Source organism: Chaetura pelagica, unplaced genomic scaffold, assembly GCF_000747805.2.
Source record: "Chaetura pelagica isolate M959 unplaced genomic scaffold, ChaPel_1.0 scaffold286, whole genome shotgun sequence".
Classification (NCBI taxonomy): domain Eukaryota; kingdom Metazoa; phylum Chordata; class Aves; order Apodiformes; family Apodidae; genus Chaetura; species Chaetura pelagica.
In genome coordinates this window covers 119,779-124,671 of record NW_009953573.1, presented here as the reverse complement: position 1 = coordinate 124,671, position 4,893 = coordinate 119,779, and the positions used below count along the sequence as shown (strand labels likewise).

General features: G+C 53.3%; 1 protein-coding gene across 1 annotated transcript in view; it reads left to right on the top strand.

Moving 5' to 3' along the window:
- The window catches only part of LGR6 (leucine-rich repeat containing G protein-coupled receptor 6), a 151,326-nt gene that overhangs the window by 112,184 nt on the left and 34,249 nt on the right, over window positions 1–4,893 (top strand). The gene's annotated exons all lie outside the window — the stretch shown is intronic.

The following is a 4,893-nucleotide window of genomic DNA, read 5'->3' as shown; positions in this document are numbered from 1 at the left end:
GCAGGAATGAATTGTCCACCAGGGCAGCAGATGGGTCACCCTGAGACTCAGAGACTGAAACCTGATGGCCTTGTCTTGCACACACCACACCTTTGGTGGCAGTAGGAATTGCTGGGGTCTCCTGTGCTGTGTGTTGGCCTAGAAGAACACATAAACAAGCATCCAGGCTCTGGAGGAGAAGCAGATGTGTTTGTTACCTTCAGTTGTACAGAAACATGTCATTGCATGCAGGCCTTGGTGGCAGAGTCAGGTCTTCACTCCTTGCCAGGGAGAACAAGGGGGTTGGCTCATGGCAAAAAGAGGTGACACTTCCTGGTATTCAAGTGCCACTCAAGGAGGCAGAGCCCCTCTGTGCCCAGCACAGTGCCAGCAGCAGCCATGGGGTGAGGGTGGGAGCAGCAGGGAGGGACATGCTTGTCCCCAGACATGCTCCTCAGGCAGGACCATGACACACATTGTCTCTTACTTTCAGGCTGGCACGTCCTAGGGCCACCCAGAAAGGCTCAGCTGGGGAGAGGTCAAACAGTGCCAGGGATGGGGGGAAGGCTGCTGGATGGTCTCCTCTGGTGACCCCCAGGTCCCCCTATCACTGTGCCAGCTCAGCTTTCTCCCCAGCCACTTGTGGTGGGCATAGGGCAGGGTGGTGGCACCAGGCAGCACAGGGGCAGGTTGCAGGAGGCAGTGGAGGACTTACTGATGGAACAATCTCCTGTGTACCCAAACATCCCATGCAGCAACATCACAGCCACCTCAGGACACCCTCATTCTGCAGCCAAGGGGTTACAGCCACCCTGCTGCCCATCGCCAGGAGGATGGAGCTGCCCAGAAGAAGCTGCCCCTTTATTTACTGTAGGAAGGACTAAAGGGGCCCTAGGAGATAATTCAGTTTCCACAGGAACTTGTGCTCAAAACCCACTTTCCTCTCTTCCCCTCTGCTCCTGCCTTGTGCAGCCCCTCCGAGCCCCCGCAGCACCCAGGGGAGCTCAGCATCTCACTCTCTGCAAGGACAGGACTGCACAGCACTGCAGGGACACAGCTCTCTGTCCCTGCACAGACTAGGTACTGACCAGGACTATTCAGCCTCCAAGGGCTGTCCCCTTGGAGCAGGGCTCTTCTGACCACTGCCTGTGTCCAAGCTCTGACAGCCCAGACTTGTGGTGTGACTTCCTCACAACCCCGTCCTCCAGCAGCCAAGACTGTGCTGTGGGGAAGAGCTTCAGACTCTCCTTCACATCTGATCACACAAGTGTCACAGAGTGGTCAGAGTTGGAAGGGACCTCTGGAGATTATCTAGTCTGACCCCCTGCTAGAGCAGGGTCACCTACAGCAGATCCCACAGGAACACATCCAGGCAGGTTTGGGATGTCTCCAGGAATGGAGACTCCACCACCTCCCTGGGCAGCCTGTCCCAGGGCTCTGTCACCCCTGTTTTTCCTCATGTTCAGCTGGAACCTCCTGTGCTCCAGTTTGTGCCCATTGCCCCTTGTCCTGTCACTGGGCAGTGCTGGGAAGAGTCTGGCCCCATCCTGCTGACACCCCTGGAGATATTGAGGAGGGTTGATGAGATCCCCCCTCAGTCTCCTCCTCTCCAGCTGAACAGCCCCAGCTCTCCCAGCCTTTCCTCACAGGCAGGTGCTCCAGTCCCCTCAGCACTTGGGGGCCCTGCCCTGGACCCTCTCCAGTAGCTCCTTGTCCTTTTTGAATGGGGTTCTCAAGAGAGACTAAGCTGCCTTCTGCTTCTCCTGGCCCAAACATCTAATTCTCACCTCCAGGCCAGCAAGTATTTCAAGTCACTGATCCCTGAGGAACACATGGTTCCCCAAGTGAGCCTTGCCCCTCGTGTTCATCCCCAGCACCCTCTCCCCACTGACCAAGGCTGGCCAAGCTTTGTGGCGTAAAACAGCCAAATTGAACCCACAGCCACCCACCACCTCTCATCTCTTACAGCCTCTGCACATCCCTTTTCATTCCAATTATGATCACATTCTGCTGACAGCACGTAGCACATTTTCTTGGCTTGTGGAGGCCAAACCGTGCTCTCAGGTGCCCTCTGGGCATTACCTCCTGGAAGGCAGCAGGATGGCAAAGTTGGTGAAGACAGAAACTTCTCCAGGGTTCCTAAAGTCAGTATTTGTGGCCAGATGGTGATTATAAGCCAGGTACAATGGTTGAAGAACTGTAGAAGTTGAGAGGAAAAAAACTGTTTCAGGCTTTTCAGAAGCCTGTTACCCTGAGGGAAATGTTTCTTCTCAGATTCAGGTAGACAGAGAAACTTCTGTTTTTATCAAATGCAGCCAAAATTGAAAGAGCAGCAGCTCCCTCTGCTCCAGGCAGGTCTCAGGAGTGTGCAAGCCTGTGCACAACCACCCTGGACCTCTACGCCAGGTCTGTCGTTTCTGCAAAAACAGATCCCAGTAGATCATCTCTGTTCTTGGAGAGGGCTTGGCCCAAGGATTTTAGGAGGGCAGCAAATCTAGAAAGAGGTAAAGGGAAGCCAGATGAATGACTTCATGTTTCTCCTGCACTAACCTCAAGCTACTCTGCACAAGGCAGCCCTGCCCCATACACAGCAAGAGCAGCTCTGTTTCCTCTGCAGGTCGATGTGCAACACCCACCAGGTGTCAACCAGCCCAACACCAGCATGGAGCTTGAGAAAGCAGCTCCAAGAAAAAATTCTCTTTCAGGGCAATATCTAGGTCTTCACCAGCCCCCCCAGCCTCCTCCTCCTGGGAAAAAAAACCTGAGCAGGCAGGTCGGCAGCCAGTCAGAGTTCCTCTGGCCAGATTCCCAGATGGGTTTTGCAATAGCCCTGAAACCTTGTGAGATTCCCCCACCAATTCCCACTAGCCTGAGAAGTGACACAGAGCAACCTGCAGGGATGTGGGAAGAAACCCCCAGGGTGCTGAATCATGAAACCAGGTATTAGGTGGTCAAAACTGGTGATAATTGGCATTTTTTTAACCCTCTCCCAAAGACACAGAGTAAATAAGATTGTAAATGTCTTTGCATGGAATGTTCTTCCTGTAGCCCCTTTGGGTAAGGGACTCTAAAGACAGTGTCTAGGGGTGCCCATAGGAGATGCAGAGCAGAGCCAGCACTGCCAGGTGAGCAGGGCAGGGCCAGCTGGGCAGGGGCACTTTAAATAACAAGGAAAGGACAATTGGAACCCTCAGAAATACTCAGAAGGCCAAGCCAAGTGTTTGGACCCCAGCACAGGGCCTGGTGCAGTGGGATGGGGGAAAGCCCAGAAGGCTTGAAGTGAGGAGGGGGTAGGGAAACAAAGGAGACAAGAACAGCCATGGGGAAGCACCATCTTCTGGAAGAGGTAGGAGCAAGTGCCACAAGCTGAGGCTGCAGCTGTGCTGCTTTTCATGTCACTTCACTGCTCCCACTTTGCTTTGTAAAACTGACATTGTGTGTGTTGCTCTTTGTGTGAATTTCAGAACTGGCCTCCAATTCTAGCCCCAAACACCATCACCACTGCTCAGCATTTCCCAGCCCAGCTGCTGCTGGGGACCCCTCAGCCTGGTGTCCCCATGGCAAAGCAGAGCAGAGCCCAAGCAGTAAGCAGAGAAGGGGTGGACAGGTTCCTGCATAGCTTCCCGTGTCTTCCACCCAAACAGCAGCACCTCCCTGAAAATACCCCCAGGCTGGGAGCTGTGCTTTGAAGAAAAGGAGAAAGCTGGGGTTTTTTCTTCCATCATCAGGAAGTTTTGCAGGGAGAGCAGGTGTCATGGCCCTGAGCTGCCACACACACAGGTCAAGGCAAGTCCTGGGGGGTTTCTGCCACGGCGCTGGAGATGCAGCAGGTCCTAGCTCTCACCTGACCCTGGAGTGCCAAGGGGCTGGCACTGCCCTGTGCCTGGCCTGGGTACAGGCAGGGTCCCCCATCACAGAAACCACCACATGTCCCCCAACACCTGCTCAGTGCTCAAGTCTGAGCTGCTGAGGCAAAGGGAGAAATGCAAACCAGGAGCTGGGGCCATCCCAGATGTTCTGTCCACAGATGTGACCGAGACCCCTCAGCACATGGAGCGTGGGCTGAGCTGCAGAGAGAGGCCAGGGTTTCTCCCTGCCCTGGCACAGGCACCCAGAAAGACCATGACACTGGCAGAGAGTGAAAATGTGACCCAGCAGTGTGGGGACAGACAGGAACAGAAACGTGTCCTGTCTCCCTGTCCTTGGCAGGTCCAAGGAGGCTCCCGGGGCAGAGGAAGGGATGGGAAACAGTCAGCTGCTCCCAGGACCAGCTCAAAACACTGAAAGTCTCCAGGCTACAGCTAAATTAGTGATTGTCTGCCCCTAAAATTCTTCTCCTCTGATTGTCTGGGCATTCCCAGCCCATCTCTGATATGGACATGGTGGGGAAGTGGTTCAGAGAGCCCCTAACCCTCCTCCAGCCCCTGTGCCTGAGCTGACCCCTCTGTTTCCCACCTCTCCATCTTCTCCCTCCCCATCCACATCCCTGCCAGCTCCTCCACTTATCAGACAAAGGAGATAAATTAGTTGTAAAGAGCAGATCTCCATTCATTTAAAAATCCTTTTAATTTTGGAGGGGTTTGGGGGTTTTTTGGTTTTTTTGTTGTGTTTTTTTTTGTGCGTGTGTTTGGTTTTTTTAAATAGAGCTAATAAATTAAAAACGTCTCCCAAAAGGGCTGAATCCAAACCCCTTTGGCTCCAGGCATTTTATCTGCCTACCCTTGCCTCACAGGAATTGCTCTCACCACAGGCTCCTGCTGCACGTTGCGCTATTATCTGGGTAATTAGTCGGGTCTGTTAACGCAGAGCAGAGCTGGAATGTCCTGACTCCTCCAGAGCTGGGGTTTCTGTGGGAGAAAAAAAAAAAAAAAAAAAAAAAAAAAAAAAAAATAAAAAAAAATAACCCCGAGGAAA